The sequence below is a fragment of the Parasteatoda tepidariorum genome, chromosome 5, assembly GCF_982258835.1.
Source record: "Parasteatoda tepidariorum strain Cologne lab strain chromosome 5, Ptep-v5.0, whole genome shotgun sequence".
Classification (NCBI taxonomy): Eukaryota; Metazoa; Arthropoda; class Arachnida; order Araneae; family Theridiidae; genus Parasteatoda; species Parasteatoda tepidariorum.
The window spans coordinates 75,561,956-75,576,225 of record NC_141759.1 but is presented as its reverse complement, the minus strand read 5'-3'; the positions used below and the strand labels follow the sequence as shown (position 1 = coordinate 75,576,225).

The window sequence follows — 14,270 nt, the reverse complement described above, 5'->3', positions numbered from 1 at the left end:
TTCTAACTTAAACAAATACCATGCTTCAACAACCAATCAGGATAGACACACCTATACTACGTCACTTGAAGGTATCCCATTGTCTTCATTTTGTTCTTCAATACAGTATGAATTGTTGAACTACTCGAAAAGTTGAGGCATTGATTAAATGTTCAGATTGCCTTTTAAAATAAGTTTATTCTTAAAGAAACATAATTAGAATAAGTTTTAAAGCTAGTACTTGCTTATCAAGATGGATGTAAAAAGAAAATATAACTTTCCGAAAGTTATATATTACATAATTAAACACCGCCATCCTGTTACTAAAATAAACATTTAATTGGAAGATTAGTGACAAAATGTATTATAATTTGTGAATTTTTTGAAACACTGATACCCAGAACAGAAAATATAAATTGAAACGTACTTTTTCTATAATTTGCTTTTTCTTAATAATAGTAGAATCTAAAATGGGAATTACCCATGAATTAAAAGTTGAAATTTCATCTCTATTTGAAAGACATGCTTTCGAAGATTTGAAGGGAGTTTTTGAGAAGCATTTAAGAAACAAACACAACGCAAATTTTTTTTAAAGACGACTGATTTTACAACCAAAACACTTAATAAATTACTTGAGCAAAATCTGTCGAATATTTCTTGAATTGTCAAATGTTAATTCAAATATACGAATATTTGAAATTTGATAATTTAAACTATTAGACCAATTTAATTAAAATTTTTCTGCTTTGTCAATTAAAATTAGGCGTAAATGTTTTTTAAACATTTCCAAATTATGCGAGCATTATTAAATAATAAATATTAATCATTTAATTAATCTTTCAATAGTCAATAAAAATAAATTCTAAATTGAAAAGTAAACAAATTTTTTCACCAGTTCCATCGACGTCATTTTAAATGCAAAATCAAAAGTTTATAAAGAATCGGTTTAATAGATTTTCAGAATTCAAAATTTAAAAATAAGATTTCTCTGCCATGGTGAACAGTACAATTTGTGGTCTGTACAAATGCACTTTTGCACACAATGTACAATTTAAAATATGAACATTTACAACTTTGTTCATTGTAGTAATTTTATCTTTTATTCTTTTTAGGCCCATTTAAGACCAGACGATTAGGACGGAGTTTGGAGAACTTATTTCTATAAAGATGTCTGGATTTATGTTGACAGAAACGTTCATTTTCATTCTATTTACCCTTTTCTCATCATATTCTGCTAAATCCTTAAAAGACCCACTCGACGTCTTCAGTGATTTTGATGAAAATCCAGAATTAGAACATTGCAATATCAGTGCGGAAGAACAAGTCTTACCAAATTGTACTACATATTTGACGTCTCTCTCTTTCACTATCCTATCTAATGGGAACTTGTATTTAAAGAACCATAACCAAACTGCACGAGACAAGTTTTACTTAAAAAATGGAACTGCCTATTTCTGTGACAAAGATGTTGCGCTAACCACTACATTTTACAACTTGAGTGAAATTTTGATTCAAACTATCACCACTTCCTTTTACAACTTTAGCAAAGATGTTACAGAAACTATTACCGCTTCGTCTAACAACTTTAGCGAAGAGTTTCAGCGATGTGCTCAGGTTCAAATAGAGCCAGAAGAGTACAAATTACTAAAAAAGGGCACCATATATATTGAAATATATTCAAAATCCTGTGGACCACTGGACTGTTTAATAGTTGACTCTGGCGTTTGCTTATGTGTGCCATCCTTTGAACAAAATGGCACCTTGCCTTATGACTGGGAAAAGTTTTCCGAAACATCAGACTATGTCACTTTCACTGGACTGCTCGTATCTGTAGTTAGTCTTATATCCCATTTGGGCAGATTCTTGTTGGTACCGGTAATTCGCAACCTACCTTTGTTTTGTCTGGCATCGCTAAGCTTGTCGCTGATAATGGCATATGTAAGAGATAAGAGATATGTATTTTAAATATATCTTTATTAATCGTATTCGAATCAAACTCGACATAAAAACATAATAATTCCAAAAAGCAATATTTACGCACGTAGCAACAAGTCATACTTATGCTCGCCTTTGAAGCATTTAACTGCTTACATTCGGCCATCCTATAAATGGATAACCCCATCCATGAAAACAACAAAAATCAAAAGAGTCAACTAAAGTACATAGTCCTTTAAATAGGAAGGCAATTTTTTTGGTCTTTTCTGTTGAACATTTAATTCATCTCTAGATGTGTCTTCCGAAATCTGAGACAGAACTAGCGAGTCGGTGATTATCGATGGTTCATTATCATCGTCATCTTCGTAAAACAATGAGTCATCATTTTGTGATACGTCATTATCATTCACAATATGAAATAATTTCATTTGAGATGCATGAGCAGTTGTAGTGTAAGCGGCCTTGTGCGGCCTTGTCCAGATTTTCTAAAAAATCTGTGACTTGATATACGATGATGTAGTAATGATGATGATTAGACCTTCATTACTACAAGAGGGCCTCCATAGCGAGATTGAGTTTTTGTACGCAATCCAGTTTTCTCCGGAAGTCTCTTTACAACGACTACGTCTCCGACTGAATATTTATGCGCATCGCAATGTCTTTTATCGAAAGATAATTTCATGTTTTCTTGTGATTTCAAAATATTGTCTCGTGCTTCTTGGCGCAGCAACTCGGGAGACGTATACTCATCAGAAGTCGGAAGCAACTCCTTGGGAAAATTATCAAATTTATTAGGTTTAAATCCATACAATAATTCAAAAGGAGCTTTTCCTGTCGATTTACTTGGAGTCCAGTTAATGCAAAGCTGAATTTCTGGAAGCAATTTGTCCCAATCTCTGTGAGTGTCGGATTGTGAGCTTGACGAAATCATAGGTATTAAAATGCGGTTTATTCGCTCTACTTGCCCATTTGCTGCTGGTCTTTGACTACAGTTTAAAGTATGTTTTATTCCATGCTTCGTACAGTATTCTTTAAAATTAGAAGACGTAAAACAAGTTCCACGATCCGTTATTATCCTGTTGGGGCTTCCAAAATCATTAATAAAAGTTTCAAGACATCTTAATACGCATCTTGTTGAACAACTAGAACAGGGCCGAAGGAAAACAAATTTCGTTAAATTGTCTACGAAAAGCAACAGTTCTGTGTTACGATTTACAGTAATATTGAAAGATCCTATAAAATCTAAATGAATTATATCAAACGGTCGGTTGCCTGGTGGTATTGGATTCAGTTTACCCTGAACTTTTCCTGCTGGTACTTTCGTAAAGGCACAACTAACACATTGCTGTATATGCTGCTTTATATATTCTCTCATTCGAGGAAAATAGAATTGTTGCTTGATAAGTGAGACTACTTTATCAACCCCAAAATGGCCAGAGAGTTCATGAAATCGAACAGCAAGATCATTTCTCATTGATTTCGGCATTACGAATAATTTCATATACTTCCCATTAATTATTTCTAGGCGATAAAGTATATCATTTATGAGTTGGTATTTGTTTTCAAAGTTCTTGGTTTTTGTCCGACGCTTACAATTTAACAAACACTTGATGATATTTTGAAGTTCATCATCTTGCGCTTGAATCAAAGCTACTTTATCTTCTTCTGTACTAATATACAATACGACTGATTCCATTTTTGTTTTCATCTTGTTTATTTTATCGATTTCAGACAATTTCTCCACTTTTTCATTTATTATTGGAGCTCTCGACTAAGGGCATTAATATGAGCCATTTGAGAGCCAGATTTGTGCTTGACTTCATAATTGTGGTGTGGCTGAATCAAAAAGGGGGGTGACTAACATTAAGTCAAATTAAGATTAAATGCAATTTAGAAAGTAATTATGTAAAGGCCGAAAAAGATGATAGTGGCGAACATTGGAAGTGGGTGCAAAATTTCAGGTAAGAGCGACAATGGAACATGCTGAAAAAAAGGAAGAGAAAACAACTTATACTGTAAAATTACTCACCAGATACATTCTCTAAGACGCAAATAACCATTTTATTCACAACGGAAAACATTATTAAAAAACTGGACAACTTAGCAAACATGCCAACAAAAAATAAATCGGCTTCAGCCGAGTACAGAGACAAACATACAATAATACTGAATCAAAGCAACTACTGACTATTTCTTCGTTATGAAGATAGGGGAGAAAACTCTCGCCAAAAAAATTACACTTTTACGATTATCGCCTTGGTTGGATGGAGAAGGATCAGAGGGGCAAATCACAGAGCAGCAAATATTGGCCAACTGGCGAAGTTAATTGTTAAGCTCCATGCCAAACTTGAAGCAGGGTTGTCAAAAGTGGTGACACACCTGGTAAAGAATTTTGTGGAATGTTCTGGAACACTCTTGGCGCCATCATAAGATCAAAAGGGGCGCTTTGCATTTGATGCAAGCCGAAACGTGGGAAAAGGGACTTGGTGTCACTCCTTCTCGATCCAACAAAGGGGTTTGCTGACTGGACATACATCTTGCTGTCAGCAAAGTAACAAAAGGAGGAATCTTCTTTTGAAGGAAGAACATAAATGCAGAGAAAGATTACTTTCCCAAGGTTACAAAATAAATTGAGGCTTAAAACTTAAATATTACATGAAATTATTGCAAGGAATTATTGAATACTGATAAATGAATAACATTAATTACAAGTGTAAAAAGAAGAAATTAAAAAACATACAATTAAAAGTTTATCACAAATTTAACAGTTACAATAATTTAAGCTGTTTATTACATTATTAACAACTTAACAATTAACAAATGATTATTAAATTAGATGAATGATGATGATTAAATAAATTAGATGATTAGATAATGAAATTAAATAATTAAATTAGAATTAACAAATGATTTTACTTAATATGTAGTATACCATACTACAATAATTAAACTCACTTTGCTGCTCAATCCATCGAGCCATTTGTGACTTCATATTACGTTGACTCTTTAAATAAATAATCGCACTGCAGTCTGTCACAAGAGTAAACGTAATGCCAAGAAGGAATGTTCGAAGACGGCTATATGCCCACACTGTAGCTAACAGTTCTAATTTGCTTGAGTGGTAGTTTTCTTCATCGGGAGAAGTGCGCCTGCCTACACAATAAACTAAACGTAGTGCATTATTTGAATCCCGTTGAAGTAACATTCTTCCTAATCCTGAAGAACTTGCGTCTGTATGAAGCTCAGTTTCATCACGAGGGTCAAATAATTTCAAAATTGGCTCAGACGTTAACATGGTCCGCAATTTCTCAAACACCGTCTGATGCTCGGGATTCCATGCAAATGCTTGACCATTTTTAAGCAAACGTGTAAGTGGGGATGCGATGGCAGCGTATCTTTCTATAAAACGACGAAAAACACTAGTCAAACCTATGAATCGTCGAAGTTCATGCTTTGATCGCGGAGCAGGGAATTTTGCAATTGCATCAACTTTTCTTGGACCCGGTTTAATTCCTTCTGAACTAACAATAAATCCCAAATATTCAAATTCAGACATAGCAAATTCACATTTGGACAGCTTCAACGTTATTCCAGCATCACTTAATTTTTGAAGTACTGCTCTAAGTTTTAAAATCATATCCTTAAAATCCACAGATCCGAAAAAAATGTCGTCAATAAAGCATGTAACGCCTTTCCACATTAGGTCACCGAGTGCCTTTGACATGCATCGTTGGAAAACAGCTGGACCATTAGACAATTCAAAAAATAAACGTGTGGGTTCAAAGTGACCATCAGGTGTAGTAAATGCGGCTTTTCGAGATGATTCATTATCCATAGGTATTTGATTGAAACCTTGACAAGCATCAAGTATGCAGAATAAGTTGAATCCTGATAGTTGATCTAAAAGATCATCTGTACACGGTAAAGGGAACTTGTCTTTCACGGTTTGAGAATTAAGTTTCCTATAATCGATAACCATTCGATATTCTCCAGTTTTCTTCTTTACAAGCAATACAGGACTACTATATTCCGATGAACTATCTCGAACAATGCCTTGTTCCTTCATATCGCTAACTATGACACGCATAATCTCTCTTTCATGATGTGAAGTACGGTATGGCGACCGAGAAACTGGTGAGCTTCCTGGTTTTTCAGTAATGTGCATAACTGCATTATTAACGCATCCTAGCTCTTCAGGCTCCAGAGCTATACACATTCTAAACTCATTTAACAAATTACTTATTTGCTGCTTCTGATCTGTTGTTACCGTTGGACCAACTTTTATATCGTCACATCGAATAGGTTTTCTTTTAATATTTTTGTTAACTAAAACCACTTTACTCTCTTCACAGCTGTCTGTATTATCACGAGTAAAATCTGTCAGCCATTTGCCTCTTAGAAGAACGCGATCTTTCTTAAGATGAAGTTTGTTCTCACTGAAATTCGCGATTGGTAATTTAGCTTTACCATCTTTTATCAAGTAGGCATAATCACTTTCATGTTTACTTAGAAAAATTTCTTCACTACCGGTTTGGTTTCTATTGCTGATTACTTCTACCATTTGTTCTGTGTTTGGCAGAATTTTTACTGGTTCCGATATTTTGAGAACAGCGTTTTTGAAGTCTTCAATTTCAAAATTCTTAAAACATGGAAATTCATTTACACTAAACAGAATTGATTTTCCTTCCTTTCTAACCATCATTAGATCTGGTATATCTAGGATATCTTTTCCAATGAGTATGTTAGGTCCAGGAAACGTTTCGTCTGCCACAATATGTAGTTTTACATCATTTAGTACCAGTCTGTCAATGGTTAAATTTACTGCGCAAGCGCCTAATGATTTTCTCAACCCACCAACTCCTCGTAAGATCATAACGTCACCATTATGTGTATTATATACTCCTATCTGTTTAGAGAATGTGTATTTAATCATTGATATGTCGGCAGCTGTATCTATTAAAGCACTTGTAGCTATCCCATGTACAAGAACTGTGTTACTAGTAGTAAGATTTTCGATGGGTGATAACGTTGAAACGTTTACTGACGGTTTGCTAATTTTCTTAGGACATTCTTTCGTACCGTGTCCTTCTGTGCGACAAAATGTACAAAATTTTGGACGCTTTGGCTTAGAGCAGTCACGAGAATAATGTCCTTTTTCAGAATAATTATAACATATTACGGATTCTAACCCTTTAATTCTAACAACTTGATCATTTCCTTTTACTCCAAATTGATCACATAGAGAGGGTACCTGAGAGTTATTCTTGTACAACTCTTTCAGTTCAATATAATCGTCAATTTTATTCACTAATAACATTGACGACTTCAACAAGGACCACTCACTGACATAATATTCTTGAACTGCTGCTGGTGCACTTTGCTTAATTCTGTCTGATATAATTAATTTTTTTAAATCTTCCACTCTTTTTATATTTAAACCTTTTATCCATCCATCAAAAAATTTTTCAAGTTCGGAATAATATTCTCGCCAAGTACTATCAATTTTAATTTTATGCGAATAAAACAACTGTTTAAATTTTTCAGGACTCAATTTATATCGTTTCAATAGCAATTCCTTCACATGAGAATAGTTTTCCGCTAATTCTTCTGATTCTCGCAAGATTATTTCAACTATATCTCTAGGTAAAACACTAGTCAAACAAGCCACCCATAAGTTTAGCTCCATTTTAACTCGTTTCATTAATTACTCTTTCGAAATGCACTAAGAATAAACTTATGTCGTCATTTTTCGAATCGAAGTACCTTAACTGAGATTGCCAGTCTATTTTTGGTTTTGGCGAATCAATAGGTAAATAAGTGCCAGTGCCAACGTTCCCTAGGTCCAATTTTCTCATTTCTAATTCATGATTTCGCATAGCTCCTTTCTCAGCAGCGGCGGCTTCTCTCTCAGCAGCGGCGACTTCTCTCTTAGCAGCGGCGGCCTCTGCTTCTCTATCCGCATTTAAATTGAATATCATTCCTTGTACCAAATCCTCATCATAGTTTTTACTATTTGAAATCAAGTTTTTTAGATCTACAACCTTAAAAGCATCGTGTACTTCTTCGCCAAGTTCCGTTGCAATAACCTGTAACTCTGACTTGCCTACTTTAGACAAATAAGACATCGTAAATTTAGAAAGAAAAGTAACATAAACAACAAATTACCGTTCTTTTTATCCCACTTCTGAATTGTAAGAGATATTTAACGTATATTTTAAATATATCTTTATTAATCGTATTCGAATCAAATTCGACATAAAAACATAATAATTCCAAAAACAATATTTACGCACGTTGCAACAAGTCATACTTATGCTCGCCTTTGAAGCATTTAACTGCTTACACATACATCTGCTTTTTAGTCACTTTTCTTTTGGAAAGTGATGTACTATGTGCTGGACTGGGCATGAGTGTTTATTACTTCTTCCTTACATCCTTCTTTTGGATGAATGCCATAGCATTTGACGTTTGGAGATCATTTAGAGTTGTGATTCGCGAGTTAAGAATAACCAGCAACAAAGTTCCGTGGAGAAGATTTCTTTTGTACTCTTTGTACTGCTGGGCAATCCCTGCTTTGCTGACAGTCCTGGTTAAAGTGTTCGATTCCACTAACATCTTACCAGAAGATTTGAGGCCATCTTTAGGACACCCGTTTTGCTGGTTCGGGCAGCGCGAAGCCTTACTTCTGTTCTTCGAAGTTCCATTAATCATTGTTATGCTCTTAAACGGAGCATTTTTCACCGATGTCAATCTTCGTTATCAACCGAGCAACGATTAAGTCTGGATTGGCCCAGGATGTTAACTTGCGAAGAAATTTCGCCATGTATAAGAGGTTGGCTTTAATTATGGGCTTAACTTGGGTGTTTGGTATCGCAGCTGGATTTTCTGATAATCCCTTTTTGTGGTACATTTTCATCGTCCTGAATACTTTACAGGGGCTATTCATTTTTGGAGTATTTTTGGGCAGCTCAAAAGTGCGTAGTTTTGGTACTAAGCAGAATAGAAGTCGAAGGAGATCTAAAACAAGCGTTAGAACAGTATCTGCAGTTCTGTGATAGGTTTAAATTCATGTATCAGTGTATTTACGTTTCATACTCAGTCAAACACAGACTCTAAATGTATAGTACAATTTATAATGTAAATATTTTAAAGTGTATATTTTATTTGATTTCTACGCATGTGTATGTAATATGTTAGGACATTCTGTGTGCGTGTGTGAATATTGTAAGAATTTTTTGTGTAAATTTTATTGTGACTAATTTTTATGTAAATAAAGTGCTAATATATTTTTAACAAAATTTCGAAATTTAAAGGTTTCTTCCTGAAATTTCAAATATTTATACGCAAATAATCTGAGTTCTAATTACGAAACTTATTTAATTTCTTTTCAACTGAACAAATTGCTAAAGCAAAATGCTGGTAGCTATACTTCTATACTTATGTCAAAATCATTGAAATGTAAATACGCTTTTCACTTAGTTTCAGTGAAGTTTCTTTCTTAAATTAGTACGAAAATAAAAGCTACGGACACCGCCATTTTTAAATTTTTTGTTACTCTGGCAACTGTTTATATCGTATTTTGAGGTGGATCAATGAGGAATCGCATCTAATCTAAGGTTTTCCCTTTAATTTTCTTTGAAGGACTTTTTTTTTTGGTTGCTATTTCGTGCTTGGTTAATTTAACATTATTGCTGTTACAGTATGATCATTCATACTTACGAATCAGATGTATTAAATTTTAACAGAGAGAAATGCAGGAACAAAAAATTGAATCTAGTATGAAACTGAGATTAACAATATTAAATAAACTCATCGTGTCAAATAAATTGCACTTTAAGAGTGTCGACGAACTCTACAATAATGCAATATCAGGTTTAAAACACCATTTAAGAAGAATATTTATTATTTAAATAGAAAAATCAAGTATAAATTTCTATGTAACTATTGTATTTTTTAAGTTTTTTACCTTTGGAAATGGTAAAACTCAAAAAATAATTTAATTGAAAACATCTACCAGTATTTTAATTTTAAAATTTTGTTTTTAAAATTTTCTTTTTCTTCATTATTATGATAATTTTTTACGATCATTATCTTGATAGTTTTTGCGATTCTTCTTCTCATGTGCGCTGGTTGAACAACCAGCGAATTTGGTTAGTAACCTATCGTAAACGGTTTTCTCCAGAATAATTTAAATATTCATAACTGCAAAGATTCTTTTTAATAATTATAACAGATATACAGAATTGATTATTTCCCCCCCCCCCCCACGAAACTAAGTAATAAGTGAGTTATAATTTGAAATTTAGAATTGCAGGAATTTATTTTTTCGTATTACGAATTGCCGCTATAAAGAGTTTTAATGCCAGCTTTCCTCTCTGATTTTATTTTTTTGCAATGATCTAAAGTTCATCTCTTTCTAATTTATGGGAATGCTGCTGTAGATATTTTAAAGTGGAATCATAAAAATAGAAAAAAACATTATTAGTGAGGTTATATTAACTTTAATGTGCACCTATGTATTAAACAATTAATGTGCTATAGATATCTAATTGTTAAGATATAAGACTTTAAGAAGGTAGGTATTAAAATTTACATACTAGCACACAAAATGTTCAATGAGAAAATTGAGGTTTGTCTGCTGCATCCACCAGAGAATAGATATTTACATTTTAAATTTAAAATTTACAAATGTGTGTGTAAATATTTTCGTCCAAAACGAGAGGTTTCAAAAAGTTAAATCGGAGAATTTCTTCGAGAAAATTTCTGATACACACATGCTAAATTATATTCACAAAATACAGAAAAATGAAATAAAAAAGAGCAACATACACGATTATTTTTGTATTTGAATAAATATTTTCTTGGATGCAAGACTTGAGAAAAAATGTTTTTTGCACCGTTGGTATTTTAAATTTCACAGAAACGAAGAAATTAGGTTTTTATTAACGAGAAAAGGATTTTAAACCCATACAGATTTTTTGCGAAAATTGTCTGCAAAATGACAACTAATAAATTTTAGTTCGCGGGCCACACAAAAAAAGCTTCGCACAGTTGGAAACCACTGCTATAGAGCGTTCGTTATACAGTAATGGAGTTTATGGCGTAGTATATAGCTACTGTTGTATAAGTCTTACAGAATAGTCTTTCCCATCCACTAGAAATTAGAAATTAAAAATGGTGTACGACAGGGAGATGCCTTGGCGTGTCTCCTCTTTAATCTAGCATTAGAAAAAATAGTAAGGGACTCAAACATCAACACCCGAGGAAATATCTTCAACAAATCAGTTCAAATATTGGCTTTTGCCGATGATTTAGATATTATCGCTAGAACTACAGACATCACTAACACAATCCTTTTTATGTCTGGAGAAGTAAGTCATTAAGATGGGATCGAGAATCAATGAGAATAAAACTAAATATATACCCTGCACAAAAGCTGGCTATGAAGAAACACAGTTTGAAATTGGAGCATACAAATTCGAAGCCGTTGGTAGCTTCACCTATTTGGGATCTAAGATTAACAACAAAAACGACACTACACAATAAATACAACGAGAATAACGATGGCCAATAAGTGTTCTTATGGTCTAAGAAAATATCTTAAATCAAGCCTAATAAAAAGAAAAACAAAAGTGTTACTCTACAAATGTCTCATACGATCAGTGCTTACATACGCATGTGAGATCTGGACAATGACCCGTGGAGATGAGAATAAGATGGCTAGATTTGAGAGAAAAATAATGCGAAGCATTTTTGGTGGAATAAGTAAAAACGGTACCTGGTTTAGAAGATCAAACACGGAACTTTACAAAGCATATAAAGAACCTGATGTCATTAAATTTATCAAAGGATTAAATTGGCAGGTCACATTATAAGAATGGAGGATAGCAGGACAACCAAAAAAAGTTTTCAGTGCCAGGCCAAAAGGTACAAGAAAAAGAGGGCGACCAAACCTAAGATTTTTAGACTGCCTTGAAAAGGACCTACAAGTTTTAAAGATAATAAACTGGAGAACCTTAGCTAAGGGATGAATGTCTTGGCATAGGCTTGTTGAGAAGGCCAAGGCCCATCCTGGGCTGTCGTGCCAATGAGAAGAAGAAGAATATAGCTTCTGTAAAATGGTGGAACTGCAAGACCGTTTGGCAACAATGGAAGTCATTTTCTCTCTCTCTTATATATATATATATATATATATATATTCTATTAAATAAAAATTTATATTCTGGATCACTATACAGTCAGCTTATGGTAAATTAAATATCCAGAATTAAATAAAAGTTAAAATAATGTTTAAGCTACAGTGTTATATTGTAGCAATATATATAATTTTTTAATAAATGGAAAACTGGTAATTTAATTATTTCATATTTATTATTTATCACGGATAAGTAAGGCAACCGCATGAACAGAACTGTTTAAATAATTTTCGGATCTACGCTTGGTTCCCAAATCATACATTTGTTACAGGCTTAAAAATTGGTTGGTATATCTATCTAATTAAATCACAAAAATCTCTTCTTAGAAAGACGCTTTTATCATGACTACAAAATGTGAGTTCAGCAGGTAAGCGGTTAAAAGGAAGCTATACCATGGGAGAAAAAGTTATTGGCAAATTCTCTATCACGTCCATAAGTATTTTAAAATGAAAAGTATAGAAAAAGTAAGTTCAGGTGAGCCTAGATTAAGCCGTGAAATTTCACGTGTTGCAAAACATTTTTTTTCAAAATATCAAATTGCAAACAAATGAGAAGATTTCTTAGGATTACGCTGTTGAGAAGTTTGCCTCCTATAAATTGCTTGCATTTTGATATTTTTGAAAATTTTTTCATCATTTCGAACTTCATGATTTACTTTAAGGTTAACCTGTACTCACTTTAATCTAAATTATAATTGACCAATGGAAATGATATATAAAAAACACCCATGTGAAAATAGTGGGAGTAGACATTTGCTTAAACCAAGCCGATATTTTTTTCCTGCACCTATCACTTAAGCTTTAACCCCTTGGGGACGGGTGATTCAGAAAAGCATTCGTACAAAATCAGAATCAGGATGTAATTAAATAAAAAGCGGTAACTTAAATATAGTCGTCGCTAATTTTACAGATTTACTTTGCTTTTACTTTAATTATTGTTAGTTTCATCATATATATAATCAATGTTAATTCAAAGTATAACTAAATAGTTTTATTTTGAACAAAGTAATGGTGAATTAAATAAATCAAACAATTATAACGCCGCCCACAAATAAACTGCTAAAGAAATACTTCGATTACCAGTTTTATCTTTTTACCTTGATTGATACGGTTTTATGCTGGCACGTATTTGTGACAGTCGGAGCGAAAGGGTTAAGAAACCACTGTGCCTTGAATTTAGATCTAACTACTTATATTATCAATATATTATGATTAAAAGAGCAATCTTGTACCAGCAAAACAATTCCTTATAATGAAACACTTGTGCTATTTCCTTCCTTCTTTTAAAAAAAATGCGTAACAGTTCTTTTAAAAGTACACTAACACTAAAAAGGTGAAACATCTTGATATTCAGATAAATATCAAAAATGTATTGAAATTTGATACTTAAAACTGATTCTTCAAAAATCTTTACGAAATGAAGAGTTAAAATTGAAGTTGCGAAATAGAAATATTCTAAATGGGAAAATCATTTCAGTATAAGAACAGCATCTGAATCAAAAAACCCCAAATCAAACAATCACATTGATACAATTGGTACTCAATTCTAACAATCATTTCGATGCAAATAAAATTCCATCTAAAAATTGTCTTGACATAAATAAGAATCCCACATCAAACAATCATTTCGGCAAAACAAAAATAGTGCGTGGAGTCCCTCCGCGTGGAAGAAGTTAAACTTCGCAACCTGCGACGTTAATTGTAGAGGAATCAGCAGTCGTAGAAGGATCACTAGTTCTATTCAACGACTCTTTTTCCGGCTCCGCTCGCTTCCGTGATCTGTAATCACGGTAATATTGTGCATTTTTCCCTCGTGGACCTCTTGAACCAGTGGAAGTGCTTGTGGTTGCCTCATCGTCTCGCCCGGGAAAATGTATTTGTATTAATAATGTATGTGAATGCGTCATAATGTAATTTCAAAGGAGAAAACCTAACAATCAATTGATATTCACAAGAGACGTACCTTGACGTAACCTTAAATACCTCGCATTGTCTGTGGGATTGTTTTCACTCATTTTTTACAATTGTTATCCACTAAATTTGAAAATAAAAAATACTACCCTATTAAATTATATGAGTATTGAGTATAGTAAAGTGCGGCGTGCTCTCTGCTTTCGCTTATAGCACTGCGTTTCAATAGGTAAGGCTTAATTTAGCCTAA

General features: G+C 33.2%; 1 pseudogene; it reads left to right on the top strand.

Annotated features, from left to right (window-relative positions):
• Positions 1 to 8,173: 8,173 nt before the first annotated feature.
• Positions 8,174 to 9,198, top strand: LOC107442157 (G protein-coupled receptor Mth2-like; annotated as a pseudogene).
• The last annotated feature ends 5,072 nt before the right edge of the window (positions 9,199 to 14,270 follow it).